A 16,768-nucleotide genomic window follows, 5' to 3' on the forward strand; every position below is an offset into this window, starting at 1 on the left:
CTTGTGTAGCAATGCTCCATGTTTCGGTGTTTATGCATGCCTTTGTTTTTGAGTCACTTAGATGCCATCTAAGTAGTCCTTTAGCTTTGTTTTAACATGCTAAACCTCTGATTTTGGTCCTTCCTTTCATGCCATGTTTGGTCTTGTTAAGTGTAGTCCAATACCCCATTGATTTGCTTTGAACACTTAGGCCATTTGGTGCATGCTTGGCTTAATTTGTTGCTTGGTTTGGCACCATGTATTAGCATGATTTTCAGAGCTTATGTTGCATGCTTTTAGTCCATGAATGCCTCTTTCAAGTGTGCTTGAATGTTGCTTGCTTTGTGCTTAAGTGTTGGCCTTCAATTAGGTACATGTGTGCATGCGCTTTGGTCTCCATTTTTGGGCATTAATGGCTACTGTTTTAGGCCTATTTAGAGTTGCCTAATTCATGCATAAGTCCATCTTTGCATCCATTTGCATTGCCCTATGTTTGCTTGTATGCTTGCATGAGTTTGTTGCCATGCCATGTTGCATCCTTAGCTTGTATGCCTAGGTTGCATTGCATCTTGCATGCATGCCTTGTTCCTTGAATTGATGATAGGAATTGGGCCTTGTTTGGTTGGATTTGGTTTGCATGCATTTGAAATCAAATTTGCATACTTGGTTCTTTGGGCCATCATGCATGGAAATGCGTAATTGATGGTCCGAGAATCGAGGCACATGCCCCTTTGAGTCATTATCATGATAAGGGACATGGTTGGTGCATACATGCCTTGAATTGTGCTGTCATGCTTTGTTTTGCCCTCTGTTGCTGTGAGTTGCAGGTTCTGCAGGCTTTCTTTGCCGACCGGCAGTGTAAGGTGCCGGCCGGCAATCTTTCCTCTGCCGACAACTCCATTTTGTGCCGATGGCCACACACCAGTGCCGGTGGTAATTCCACTCAGCCGGTGGTACTCCACAGTGTCCAGGGATGCAGTCCTGAGGTTTTGACAGCCTCCAGAGGAGCAGAGGAAAGAAAACAGAGGCAGCTTGTGCATGGCGGCGCGTTTCCCGAGGCGATTTATCTGCTTTTCTTAGTTTATTTAATTCGTTAATTAAATTAATTTGTAATATTAATTAGCTTGCGTAGTTAATTAATTTGTAATATTTATTTGGTCCCTCCGAGCGAGGGCAAATCTGTAATAAGTGTGCGTGGGTGGTGTGTATGTCTTCCAATCCCCACTTCTTTCTTCCCTTTTACTTACCTGCTTTGATGGTTAGTATTAGGGCACGTTTAATTTAGCATACCTTATGCTATGCATGCGTGCATCCATACATTTGTATTACATACATTAGGCTCGGTACATCATGCTAACTGCATTTGTACTTCAAATTCTAAACTGAATATGTGATAGTTGTGCATTTCTCACATGCCATGTTTAGGATAGCCGAGCCTATTCTAGCAACACTTTGTATGCGATGCATTAGGCACTTAACAATGGACTTGGATCATGCATGTTTGCTAACGAGTTCTTTGTTTTGGCACGGAATACGATGTAAGTATTTCCGCTTTAGCATATCGCATGAGTGTGAATGTTGCCATGTCAGCATGCTTAACATGTGGCTAGATGCTTATGTGTTATAAACTGCTTGGATGCCTGTGGGTGAAGGTTGGATTGTTTGAGTTGGAAGAACTCATTGAAATCCGTGTTTTAGCCTACTTGCGAGTAGCAAATCCAAAGCATTTTCCAAAACAAACGGATATGCAATACTTGTTTCCAAATTAGGCAATCTAGTCTATACTTGTTTGCTGCGCGCATAACATAGTAATTCTAGGCTAATGAATGGAATAAGAACACATAAAGTTTTCAAATACGGATATCACGGTTAGTAGAGGCCGGTCTTCGGACCGGGCGAAAGGGGGTGCTCATAGCTGACCTTCCCCGATCGTACCCAAGCTCCCGAGCCGAGACAACTCCGGTGATGACGGACATGTGGCCTTCGGCACCGAGTTAGGGTTTCCTAAATTTCCCCATTAAAAAAATATTTAGGTGGCGACTCTGTATCTGGCAAAGCAGTCCATGTTTGGCACTACTTTTTCAAAAATCTGTTTCTCAAAACGATTTGCCAGATTTGGACTCTTTGGTTCAGATTAAGAACCGTGACACAAGTCGAGTCCGAACTGTAGTAACCCCAAATGAACAGAACGGGACTCATCCTTCCGGGGCGTTCGGGGACGTCTACAATCATGTGATTTTCTATATCCATTGGTGATTAAGGAAGGCCATCATCTCATCTCTTCCATAGTGAGAATGATGGATTTAGGTTATTTCATCCTTTATTTGATTGTTTCTATGATCATCATGTAGTATCTTGTGTTACTTGACAGCTTCTCTTGTATTTTCATTTGTTAGTGTAATTGAATCATCTGTGATTAGCTTTTATTTTGGTTAGTAGTTGTTTCCATTATTTTTGGTTGAGTAGTTTATTTTGTTTATAGCCTTGATGTATATCTCTCTCATCTCTTCTTTACTATTCTTTTTTATTTAGAGCTTTCTTTATCTTCGCATCATGTTTTTTACTTCATTATGCTCCATGTTTTGCATCCGTTTTTCATACATAAAAGTTGGCTCGTTTTATCTCTCATTTCTTTACTTCCTATGTGAGTATGTGTGCTACCCTATGTCTTGAGATGGTTCATATATCATATGATTTGTAGCCAAGTCTTTAGTTGTAATTTTTTTTTGGATGTTGCATTAGTTTCTTTGCATCTAGAATCATGCATATTTTTCTAACATTTTTTGCTTGGGTTGGTGCTGAGGAGTACTAAGTGAGCTTCTTTCATCATTGCATCCTGATTATGTGTGATTTTCTCACTATGTTTAGCAATCTTACCATGCGGTTACTTGCTTACTTGATATGTCTTTTTGGATGCCGACAGATAGAGGTTATTTCTCTTAACTTGGGATGATATTGATTTCCATGCATGTGGACTCATCTTTCCTTTGAGTTGTACTTTTTTAAACTCTTTTTCAAAACGCATGAAATCAAAAATTTCAAAATAAGTGATTTAGTCTATACTTATTTGTTTCACATAATAATTTTAACATTAATAATCGGACAATGAGCATACATTTGTAATGAATCTCATATCTAGAATTAGTAGAGGCTGGTTTTGTTATACTCATAGAGGGGTGTGTGTGTGTAAATTAAGTAAATAATAAATTAAAATAATTCAAAAAATAATTATATAAATTAAATTCTGAATTAAACACTTACCGAAATTAAAGTCGAGGCTTATGTTGGACACAATCTCCTTAAAGTAGATTTTGCTCTCACTCCGGTGTTTCGAGTTTTAACGGTGCCTACTTTCTAGGATGCAACGACTAACACTTGAATTTACAGCACTACAAAATCATGTCTGTCAAACCAAATGAGGCTATAACTCTTTCTCTTTCTTTTCCTAAAAAATAAATGCAAAAACAGATGTAGGAGTAAGAAAGGACTAAAAGAAGAAGAAATGGAAGATGTCTGGAAAATTGTCGATGGAAATGAATGCTAGATTGCCAACTATTTATAGGAGAAATGGTTTATGTTCGAACAGGTACCAAACAGATAGAAACCTATTCGGACAGATTCAATACTGTTTGGACAGATTTGGTTGGAATTCAACAGGTATGAACCTATTTTGAACCCTTTGAACCTGTTCAGATAGGTTTGAACCTGTTAGAGATCTGTTTGGGTGAAGGAAAAATTCTAGACTAATTTATTTTGAATTTTGAAAAAAAAATAATAATTAAATAAATAAATAAATTACAAATGTTTTTGGCCCAAAAAGATAAGTATTGGGCCGGACAAGCCCAACCCAACCTCACACCACGTACCTGCACCCAAGCCCAGGCCCAACCCAGCCCAGCCTGCCTACCCGCCCGCTCGACTGACCGAACGGACGGCGACGGCGCACGTGTGGTTTTTATTTTGGGTTCAATGGGTCTAGCCCACTTCACCCCTAACCTCATCCTTCCACAAACTTGGGTACCCCTTGGGCCCCATCCCAAGTATCCCAAGCCAAGGTATATAAACCCAAATAAATCCTTAAGCCTTTTAATTTTGGACAAGCACATTTCACAAATGTGTAGGAAACCCACCTAAAGATAGTTCCACGAACTCAAAAACGCGCGTTGAATTCTCATTCATTCGGAAATGGTTTTGAGTAACCAAATACACAGTTTTATTCACTATGCGGCATTAAACATGAATCCAATTAGAAATGTTAAAAATAACGCTTGGGTCTCAGCTTAATTAATGCTCAAAATTAGAAAAAATAAGGATTTTACAAAGCCATTTTCCAACAATCTCCCACATGAATGGAATTCACAAGAACAGGCATACAACAAGGTACAAATAAAGAAAGAGTACATTAAGAAAATACATCACATCGAGATAGGTAGCTTTTGGCCTTGAACCTCCTCTAGTGAAAGCCTATCAGACTTACTGGTTAACCAGTGGATGCAATGCCTTAAACTATTCAGCTATTTGTATAAGCTAAGACAATAGACTACACATAGTGTATCCACAAACACAGTTTGGTTCTTATGGTTGTGTTCATTTTGGCCCTGAACAACGCCTGGTAATTCATGAGTGCTCTAGAGAATTTAGCCTTCTCAATTCTCACAGAATCGACCTAGTTCACATTCATATAGGTGACTTCTTATTAAGAGTATCCTTCTATACCTCACTTGGATGTCCAAGCTATAAGAATCATTAAAAGCAAAGCTTATCCTACTAATGTTGTAGGTATCACTCTTCTTATCATAGAAATGATTAGGAGTAAATTTTCTTAGTGATACGTGAAGCAATCCATAATTCGGTTGTCCTTTTGAACCTAGATCTTGGGATCTCTAGTTAACTAGGTTGGGTTGCCATTATGGTGACTTTTAAGTAATAGCCTTTAATCCCATTCCTTTCGATAAATAGTACGCTTGCTCTCTGGCTAGCCTTTTAGTCAATGGATCCACAATGTTCTCCTTTAACTTTACATATTCTATGGAAATTATTCCATGTGAGAGCAAATGCCTAACGATATTATGTCTTCGACGAATGTGTGGAGACTTACCGTTATACATATGATTCTGTGCCCGTTTTATTGCTGTTTCACTATCACAGTGAATGCATATAGCTGGCACAGGTTTACGCCAGATTAGAATGTCTTCTAAGAAATTACGAAGCCATTCTGCTTCTTCTCTTGTTTTATCTAATGCGATAAACTCAGATTCCATTGTCAACCTTGCTATGCATGTCTTCTTGGAGGATTTCCAAGAGACTGCAGCACCTCCCAGGGTAAAGACGTATCCACTAGTGGATTTTGAGTCTTTAGTATCTGATATCCAATTTGCATCGTTGTACCCCTCGAGTACTGCTGGATATTTGGTATAATGTAAGCCATAATTTCGGGTATGTCTTAGATACCTAAGTACCCTAATTATCGCTTTCCAATGATCGGACTGTGGATTACTTGTGTACCTACTCAGTTTGCTTATAGCATAGTGCAGACACCCTATTTTTGACCGTCCTCAAGAGTTGGACATCATCGTTTGAACACTCGATGATCATCCATGCTCGTGTTCATTTTGAGTTTCTGAAGGTCTCGGCTGTGCACCTTGCCTTGGAGCCTCTCAACTTGTCTGTTTTGTGCTTGGTTGTGGACCAAGAGCTTATGGTTTTGTTTCTGAGGGAAGGGGGTGGCCTGTTGGCCAGCCCTACAACCCATTGGCCAGGCCCTGTGCCTATCAGCCATGCCCTCTCTCCATCGGCCATTAGTGGTGGCCGGTCGGCACCTTTGATGGCTGGCCGGCACCTTTGATGGCCGGTCGGCACCTTTAGTGGCCGGTCGGCCATATCTTTTGGCTGAGACCTTTTTATTTGCTTTTGCAGATATTTCTTTGCCAGCTGTGCCAGCTGGTGAGGATAGAATTCATCCTCCACACACGTGTATGGAGGGATTGAACCAAGCCTCTAGCTTGTTCAACAAGCTCGAGACTTGGATTTCTATAAGAAGGGAGGTCCTTCTCCCTTTCCAGAGGTTCTAAAATTTGCATTAGAGACAAGATATCCCTCTCTCTCTATATTTGCACTTGTTTGTGCTTGAAAGTGGTTTTTCTTCACACTGTTGCACTAAAGCACCTAGTGAAACACCAAACTCTTGTTGCTGAGGTACCTAAGGGTTTTGTTTGGACTCAAGAGTTGGTTCTTAGCTCAGAAAAGTTGTTGGAGTTGTTGCTTTCAAGTTGTTCTTCAAGGGTGAGCCTCTAGCCCCTTTAAAGCTTTTGTTTTGAATAAGTCTTTGGCCCTATTTGCATGAGATTTTAGGCCTAAATTTCAACTGGAAAAAGCTTCATTTTTAAGTATTTGAAATGTCTGTTTGAGGCTTCTTTAGTGTTGGGGGTGGTCTACCCCCTTCTGTGCCTTGTTTGGCTTCGTTTTGTGCTATCCTTTTAGGCCTTTGAGATCACCTTCTCTTGGCCTTTTAGCCACTGAATTCCAGAGGAATTTCAGTGGTGGAAAGTGTGTTTTGAGGCCTTAAATAGGAGGGGGTTGTCCCCCCTCCTCTCTTCTTGTGTGCTTGTGTTGATGGCTCACCAAGTTAGCATGTTGTTCTACCCCCTTGAGGCTCCATCTTAGCATGTCTTAGGCCTTATTTTGGCATGGAATAACACTATTTTGGGTTGGTTCGGTTACTTCTTGCATGCTTCTTGCACTTGTAGTGCAATTTCATTCACTAACCTAACATGCATCATGCTTTGGACCATCATTTTGGCATGATTTTGGCTCAACTCCAGCAAGCTTTTACTCATGTTTTGCCATGCTTAAGCTCTGTTTTAAGTTGTTTTGGTCATGCATGCCTTGCTTTGTATAGCCACAGTGCAATCTTGCTCACCAGCTTTGTGTTTTGAGTTCACTGGCATGCATTGCTTGGGCTATTTGCATGATTTAGCATCATTTGCTATGTGATTTCAGAGTATGTTTCACTATCATGCCCTCACATCTTTCACTCTTTCAATGCTTTGGAGGGTTAGTGCTTTATGCCTGAAGTATGAGCCAATATGTATGCCATCTTGCCTAAGCTTTTAGGATGTCATTTTAGTGTGTTTTTGGTGTTATTTTGCCATGACACAACTCTATTTTTGGTTAGTTAGAGCATCCCTCATTTTCTTCTTACACTTGTGGTGTAACCATGCTCATTGGCCTAACTTACTTGATGTTTTGGCCCTTCATGCTAGCTTGTCTTGGCTATACTCCATACATGTTTTAGCATTATGTTGACATGATTTAGGACTATTTTGGTTGTTCTTGGCCTTTTGAGGCTTGCTTTGTATAGCTATGGTGTTAATGCCTTGACTAGCTTTGAGTTTTGTATGTGGGATGATATTTCAGAGCATATAGTGTTGCCACACTTCCATGTTTTTCACTCTTTAGGTGCTCTTGAGAGTTGCACCTTCATGCCTTGCTTGTGAGCTAATGCATGAGCATCATTCCCTTTCCATTAATGCTAGCATTTTAGAGCATCTCAGCCACTGTTTTGGCATGCATGAGGACTGTTTAGGTTTGGTTTAGTCCATTGAGCATCGCATTGTATAGCCTTAGTGATGTGTACTTCATTAGCTTTAATGCTTAAGGACCTTAGCATTCCATGCTTGTGTTGCATGCATGATATGTCATCATTCCTCACACGATTTCAGTGCTTGTACCTATGCCATGCTCTCATGTTTGTCACTTCTTCGTTGTGTTTGAAAGTTGACCCTTATGCCTAGTTGATGCGCCATCTCATGAGCATGTGTTCTTGCCCTTTTTGTGCCTAAGTTTTGGTGTGTTGGCCACTGTTTTGGCATGATTTAGGTCTGTCCATATTCGGTTTAAGTCCATTGAGCACTGTATTGCATGCCTCTTGTATGATGCTCCTTACTTGCTTTGATGCTTTAGCCTCTAAATATGCCATGCATGCATTGCTTGCTTGTACGATGGAGCCTCATGCATGCCACTTTAGCATTGGTAGATAGCATGTTGTTGCATTGCATTGTGTCTAGGATGTTGTTGCATTGCACTGCGTTTGGATTAGACGTTAATCCAAACACGAGAAGCGAGGGACGTTTCATACTCAAAGTGATGAAACGTGTCTCATTCCTTAGGTCACCGACACCTTTGATCATGCATGATAAGGTGAAGGTTCATAAAGTCCTATGTGTCATTTGTGCATTCATCAACATTGTGCAAACTTTACTCTGTGGCCATCATACATTGAGATGCGTAATTGATGGCTCGAGAGTTGAGTACTACACTCCTTTGAGCTTGAGACATGATAAGGAGTGTGGTTGCACACACATTTTCTTGCAAATACACTGCCATGCCTCTATTTGTGCTTTGTTGTAGCAAAAGGAGAAATTGCAGAAAGCAGTGGCCGACCGGCCATCAAATCTGCCGACCGGCCACCAAGGTTGCCGATCGGCTATCACAATTGGCCGATAGCCATTAACTCTAGCCGATGGCCATTGCTCTTGGCCGACCATCCCTCAACATGTTCCTAAGATGGTTCAGAATCATCTTGGAAGTTGGCACAATTTTCAGAAGTTCAAAAGAGTGCAAATAGAGCCATCATGAGGCACGATAGTGGATTTCTGAGTGAAGCCGACCGAGCATGCATCTCTTCCTTGCCCGCGAGGCCATTTCATTACTTATGATTAGTTCGTGTAAACTAGTCATTTGATTTGTTTTGTAATATTCTAATTAGCTTAGCATAGTTATTTGTTTCAATTTGGATTGCAATACTTAATTAGCTTGAGTTAGTTAATTAGTTTACTTGTAATAATTAATTAGCTTAGCGTAACTAGTTAGTTGATTTATTCGGACCCTCCGTCGAGAGGGCACAATTTTGTAATAAGCGTGCGTGTGTGTGATGTATGTCTTCTAACCCCATTTCTTTCTCCCTTTTACTTAACCGCTTTCGATGGTTAGTTTTAGGGCACTTTTCAATTAGCATCCTTACGCTTCGTATGCGTGCATCATTCATCTGTTTTGCATGCACCGGGCTCAGTGCATCATACAAATTGCATTGTATTTTAATACCAATTTGAATACATGTTATCAAGTTGCATTCACATGACATCTTAGAATAGCCGAGCCTATTTTAGTTGCATTTTTCATGTGTTGCATTAGGCATTCTTGACATAGCTAGGGTCATGCATTGATTTCTAACATAGCTTTTGTTTTGGCTCGGAGTATTAGGTAAGCTTTTACGCTTTAGCATACTGCATGAGATATGAGTGTTGCCATATCAGCATGCTTGCCATGAGGCTAACTACTTAACTGCTATAATTGCATGAATGCCTGTGGATGAAGGTTTCATTGCTTAAATTGGAACAATTCATCAAAATGTACATTTTAAGCCCACTTGAGAGTGGCAAATCATGTTTTCTAAGCCCACATGAGGGTGGCAAATTCGGGTCTTAGCCTACTTGCGAGTACTTAGCCTACTTGCGAGTAGCACCTTCAAACCACTTTCAAACAAACAAACATGAGATGTTTTGTTCCAATTTGAGTGATTGAGTCTATACTTGTATGTTGTGCGCATCACATAGTAATTCTAGGCTAATAACCGGAGTAAGAACACATGTGTTTTCAAAAATAACATATCATGCTGAGTAGAGGCCGATCTTTTGATCGGGCGAGCGGGGGTGCTCATTTCAGGACCTTCCCCTCTCGTACCCAAGTTCCCGAGCTGAGGTAACTTTGGTGATGACGGACACGTGACCTTAGGCACGAGTTAGGGTTTCCTAAATTTCCCAAAACAAAACATTTAGGTGGCGACTCTGAAATCTGGCAAAGCAGTCCATGTTTGGCGCTTTTGATTCAAAATTGATTTTTCAAAACCAATTGCCGGATTTGGACTCTTTGGTGATTTATCAATCTTACATTGCACTTTGTGAGATTAGATTTAGAATCGTTACAAGAGTCCGAACTGTAGTAGCTAGAACTACAATTCACGCCCTCACGCACGGAGCGGAGTTCGGGGCGGTCTACAGTTTCTGGCAACTCCGCTGGGGATTTAGAGAACTTGACTCGAACTCATGATATGTTGTTTTATCTATACTTATGTGTTTCTTTGCATTGCATTTGCATTGATGCGCCTAGCACACCGTGTTTGTTGTCTGCTATTCCTGAACGGTTTGCCGGAGGCTTGCTTAGAAAAGCGTGCCATAAGGCTGACTGGTTACGGGCTCTGCCATGATGGGAACACAAACCTCAGTTTTCACCGAGGCACCCTTTTTGACCATTCGACCTAGTGCATATCGGAAGCCATAGTGACCATTCCAAACTAGGACAGGTTGCTTACCCAAATGTAGGTTATTTGAAACCGCTGTGTGCGTAGTGAAACCCTAGCTCCTGATAAGATAGGGCAGGGAAACCCTACCCCATCATAGGGGTTTTTTAGCTCTCACTTGCTTGCTATGTGCTTTTAGAGTGTGTCTCTAGAGGAATGCATGTATCAGTTTGCAAGTCTAGGTATCAGGCCTGCGGGCATCAGTATTTGGGGAATCAGTTTCACCTGAGGGTATCAGATTTGGGGCAGTGATTTGGGAACAGTGATCAGTGTTTAAGAATAGTTCTTTTAGCTTGTGATTGTCAACTCTGTGTTGTCTTAATTTAAACCAAAGTGGTGTCCATTTTTTTGCTTATTGTTTCCTTATTATGCTTTATTTATCTTTTTGCAAGGTAGTTTAACACCATTGCTTCCGAACAGGTAGATATTCCCCAAGCACTCTAGATCAGAGGCAGAAGGCTTCATTGATCCGAGGATCTAGCTGACAGACAAGCAGTGTTCCTTTCATTACCCTCGGTTACTAGACGGAGGTCAGTTAGGCGCAGCTCATCAGTACAGCGGTTACCAGATCAGCGGTCCTTATCCACCCCACCAGTGAGTAGTCGGGCTGAGGTTTTGGTTTCTACCGCAGGGAGAGATATACCTGTTGTTCAGTTAGATCAGCACCTTATGGCAAGTATGCAGGACATGATGCGTCAGCTCCAAGAAACCATGTAGACCATGCAGCAGGATACCGCCCACCAGGCAGAGTTTACTGCGCGCCAGGCAGAGGTCGTGGCTCAACAAACAGAGCTGATTGCCAGACTTCAGCAACAGCAACAACCACAGCAAGCCAGAGCATCTGCTTCGTATCCATCTCCACCCCCACCTAGAGTTCCAACACTCGGGGATACTGCAAACGTCCAGGAAAATACGGACGTCCCAACGAGGCCAGTTCCACCCTTAATCCTACCTTAGCTGTCCAAAGCACCGACTAATCTAGTGGATACACCGTTTGAATTTGAGGCGGATCCAACAGCGCTGAAAGTGAGCAAGTTAGAAAAACTGTTCAAAAAAGCTCAAGGCGTTAATTCCATTCCAGACATAGAGGATGGACCCACTGATTCGATGGTGACTTTTCCGAACCGGTTCAAGATGCCGCATATAGACCATTTTGACGGTTCTGGGGACCCCATGATAGATTTGCGATTGTTCTCGGATATCCTAAGGCCAATGAGCCTCTTCAGATTGCAAAAGCTTTCCCTCTTCGGCCGGACCCTGTCGGGTGTTGCGACTATTTGGTACGCAAAGCTGGAGGACTCTGTCAAGAGAAGCTGGGAGGAGATGGTTGAGGCCTTTATAGCTCAATACTCCTACAACACACAGATCGAAATCACAACTCGTGATCATGAGACAACCAGACAAGAGCCAAGGGAGAGCTTCTCTGACTTTGTAACCCGTTGGAGAGCCAAAGTTTCTATGACGACCACCAGGCCGGTTGAGAAGGATCAGATACGCGGATGGTTGTGCACAACCTCCAACCCAAGCTGATGCAAAAGATGATCATTTTACCCCTTCCCACCTTTGTGGATTTATACGAGATTAGGGTACAGATTGAGGACGCCATGAAGCAGGGTCTGATTGACCACGAAAGAGAGTAGCCCAAGAGGGCATTTACCCGCAGTTCGAATACAGGCATGAGTAGTGCTGCAGCTGCCAGAACTTCCGATGTGGGCATGTTCACTACCACCACTCCAAAAATAGCCAAGCCTTTTGCTGGTACTTCCACTTCAAACCCCCAAACTCCGAATTATCCACCCCGAGGCAAGAGGGTTTTCACCCCGCTGTATATACCTTTGTCCAAAGCTCTTGGAGTCCTACTCAAGAAAGGATATCTGAAACCGTTAGAACAACGGCCTCTACCCGATCTTCTCCCTCCAAAGCATGACTCGACTAAATACTGTGCCTTCCACCAACAGCATGGTCACGACACCGACCAATGCTTCAGACTTCGTCATGAGATTCAAGATCTCATCGACAACAAGGTGATTGCGCCACCACAAAAGCCAAATGTCACCACCAACCCACTCCCACCACATAACCAAGCTCCATCTCCCAAACACATCAACCTGATCCAAACCGCGGCCATTCCATATAACCCAAGCATATATATCACACCCTCTCACCTATCCAAGCCGGAGGTGTTCATCCCGAACAGCACAGACTTGTGCATGTTGACCACCTCCCAAATCCAACCTGAATCGGCGGTGGTGACTATTGAAGATAGAATTAGGTTGACTTTGGAGGAAAATGAGAGTGTTGATTCAGAGCCTAAAGGGTCTGGGAGCTTTGCTGAGGAGGTATACAACCCGAGTGGTTATATCACATCAACAGATCAGGTTAAACCGAGGGTAAAATTGCTGGTTGGGGCAGAGATCAGTGTGGTTCGGGAAGATGGACCAAGTCGAGGGTTAGATGACCTAGCAAAGCTAGGAGAGGATATTGCCAACCTTCAATTCTTCAATGAACAGGATCCGAGGGACGTGACTGTCAACTGGTTTGACTTGGATGGATCGACAGAAAATACAGGGTGGCTCGGCGACGAGCCAGATGTTGTTGAGCAGCCTCAACCAGAACAGGGGTCGTCAGATACTGGGATATAAGCAGTGGCCGGAATGGCCGAGAATCAGGAGAAACCGCCGGAGAGCACCGGTGTAAAGAATTATGCTCGAGAACTGAGCAGTTTATGTACAATAGACGCCGAATAAGAGGCTGCATTGAAGAGATTTGAGCAGGACAAGATCGAGAGTCTTGAAAGGGCTAGAAAGGCCAAAACCCTTGCGGGGGACGAAATGTGCTGTGAGCACAGAAACTGTTGCAACGGGACCGGATAGCTGTTTGTCGATTGCCAACGGGATGTGGTGGGAAGACGACGACTTACGTTTTGCCCACACTGACGAGGATTGCGGGCAGACCCAACTGGATGACACCTGGTATGTTGAGTGGGCGGTATTTCAAGCCCCCACACTTGGACCAACTAGAGGCGTCCGGAAAGGACAAAGAAGCAGAGAGGCAGAAAGAAAAACTACTCGAGGAGGAGGCTGTACTAAAACAGCTTAAGAAAATTCAAGTAGACATCTCCATTTGGGGACTGCTTATGGCCTCAAGAGTTCACAGACAAGTTGTCCTTTCTGCAATGGACAGGGCTAAACTTTCAATCGACACAACTCCTGAGCAGTTGGTAGGGCTGGTTTTCCCGGGAGGAACTTCCCCGACATTGACCTTCACTGATAAGGAACTGCCGCCTGAGGGCTCAGATCATAACAAACTGCTCTATATCTCTGTCGAGTGTAAAGAGAAATGGATACCGGTGGTCCTTGTTGACACAAGATCTGCTATCAATGTGTGTCCGCCGAGAACGGCATATGCTATTGGGTTGAAGCTCGCAGATTTTGTGCCTATAGCCCAGGTTATACGGGCTTATGATAATACCAGCCGAGAGGTAATGGGGACCATACAGATTCGAACTCAGGTTGGTCCGGGGCAAAAGGATATTGATTTTCATGTCTTGGATGTTCCTGCAACCTTCAATCTACTCCTGGGGCGGCCGTGGCTGCACCAGGTAAAGGCTGTCTCTTCCACCCTGCACCAAATGTTGAAGTACCCCCACGGGAAGGGGGTGGCAATCGTTTTTGGGAATTCTTCAATACATCCACCGCCAGAGGTTTCTACATCAGTTCTGGAGATTGAGCATCGGGCGGAGGATGTATTTCTGTCAGGATTCACCCTATCCGAGGCCCGAGTTGTATAGAACATTCTAGCTATTGATGAGGGGCTATACATCAGTGCATAGTCTGCCTACCTTATGAACAAGCTTTAACACATCCCTGGGATGGGATTAGGGTAAAGTGGCCGGAAGGGCGTCACAGCGTTGGCCGAAATGCCACATAACCCATATACCTTTGGCTTAGGTTATCTGCCTAGCAAAGAGGATTGTGCGAGGAAAGGAAGAGAGATGGCCGGAAGAGCCATAACCAAACAAGTCGGGAAGCATTAGGAGTTGGTGCACCGACCTATCCAGGGGACCCTAAACGGACACTTTGTCCAGGAGGGGGAGGACTTCTCGTTTTGCTGCTTTCCGGAGCCATAGTTAAATGCAGAGAGGCGGCACTTGCTGGGATTTGAGATTTTCTTTGACTGGCAATTGTCCAGGGATGACGTTGCCAAAGAACAGACAGACCCACCAGCTGAGGCTGAGCAGTGCAAGGATGAGGATTCCGAGAGCACATAAATTGAAATGGGGGTAACACTGGCTTGTCTACTCTCAGATCCTCAGATCATACTAGAGTGCATGGGGGATAACTTCTCAATTTCCATGATCGAGAATGAAGCAGCTGCGGGCCCATCTTCATGCATTCTGGATGCATCCATCGCACCCTCACTCGTCTGGCAATACAAGGAGGGCTTTTTATCGAGCAGCACCAGGTCAGGTAGCGAGCCGGAATCTGATTCCACTGAGTCTGTGGAGTCAGAATCAGGTTCCAGCTCATCTGAGTCTGAGTCCAGTATTCTTGGGGGTGATAACCAGGATGCCACTGCCTTGTCCATGTCGTCTTTTTCTTTTTCTTTTTCCTTTGAGTCTGTTGTAACAAAGGAATCAGGTGGACTGGATGTTATTAATGAGAATGGTACGGCTGTGGCTTCCGAGTACTTTTCTGTGCCTTTAATTTATTACATTAATCAAGACTTTCAAAATTTTGATGAAAACGATGAGGAAGAAATTCCTCCGATTTTACAAAGTTTGATTGATCAAGAGCAGGAGAGGTTTGTAAAACCTTTGGTCAATGAAATCACCACAATTAACGTTGGTACTGAGAAGGATCTGCAACTGGTCCAGATCGGGTCCACGTTGTCTTCGAAGGAGCGCGGGCGCTTAGTTGCTTTATTAAAAGATTTCAAAGATGTTTTCACGTGGTCTTACGAAGACATGCCTAGAATCGATCCTGAGATTGTACAGCACCGAATCCCTCTTGACCCAGAGGCCCGACCTGTTAAGCAGAAGCTCCGAAGGATCTACTTGGATTGGGCTCTAATGATCAAAGAAGAGGTCACCAAGCAGATTGACGCAGGGTTCTTGTTGGTATCTAAATACCCTACTTGGTTGGCCAATATAGTTCCGGTGTGGAAGAAAGACGGCAGAATTCGGGTATATGTAGACTTCAAGGATTTGAATAAACCCAGTCCGAAGGGTGACTTTCCTCTGCCGCATATCAACGAATTAGTGGACTTCACTGCTGGGCATGCGCTGCTCTCGTTCATGGATGGGTTTTCAAGCTACAATCAGATTTTGATGGCACCCGAAGACAGGGAGAAGACTGCTTTCACCACCCCGTGGGGAACCTATTGTTATAGGGTGATGCCGTTTAGGCTGAAGAATGCTGGGGCTACATATCAACGGGTTGTGACCACGATTTTGCATGATATGATCCATAAAGAGGTTGAGGTGTACATGGATGACATGATTGTCAAGTCCAAGGAAAGAGAGGGCCACTACACCGCCTTGCAGAAATTCTTCTAACAGATCAGAGAGTATTGGTTGCGGCTGAGTCCTCAGAAATGTACATTTGGTGTTACAGCAGGGAAAATACTGGGGTTCTTGATCACACAAAGGGGTATCGAGGTTGATCCTTCCAAAATCAAAGCCATCTTAGAAATGCCACCACCGAGGACTGAAAAGGAGGTGCGGGGCTTTCTGGGTAAAGTGCAATTCATAAGACGGCTTATTGTAAAATTAACCTTGACTTGTGAACCACTGTTTGGTCTCCTGAAGAAAGGAAAGAAGTTCCAGTGGGACGACCGATGCCAAGTCGCTTTCGAGCAGATCAAGCAATATCTACAGAACCTACCTGTGTTATCACCGCCTGAGCCGGGAAAACCGTTGATTCTGTACCTATCAGTGACCGAAATGACCATAGGCTGCATGCTTGCACAGGAGTCTGAAGACAAAGTGGAGAAGGCTATCTACTACCTGTGCAAGAAAATGCTGGATTACGAGATCCGCTACACTCCGCTGGAGAAGGCTTGTCTAGCCTTGGTATGGGCTATTAGGAAGTTGAGGCACTACCTGTTAGCTCACTCTGTAATACTGGTTTTGAGATTAGATCCCATCAAATATCTCTTCGAGAAATCAGCACTTACAGGTAGGCTAGCCCGTTGGTTGCTTCTGCTTTTCGAATTCGATCTGAAATACATGACACGCAAGTCAGTAAAAGGTAGAGCGGTAGCGGAGTTCCTAGCCGATCACCTAGTGGAAGGAGATGAAGCAGTTGAGTATCTGTTCCTAGACGAGGCCATTCTGCATGTTGAAGAAGAGACTTGGACGATGTACTTTGACAGAGCGTCAAACCAATACGGGTATGGGATAGCGGTGTTGCTGATAGCACCTGACAATTC

The sequence above is a fragment of the Camellia sinensis genome, chromosome 5, assembly GCF_055761805.1.
Source record: "Camellia sinensis isolate YWXY chromosome 5, ASM5576180v1, whole genome shotgun sequence".
NCBI lineage: Eukaryota > Viridiplantae > Streptophyta > Magnoliopsida > Ericales > Theaceae > Camellia > Camellia sinensis.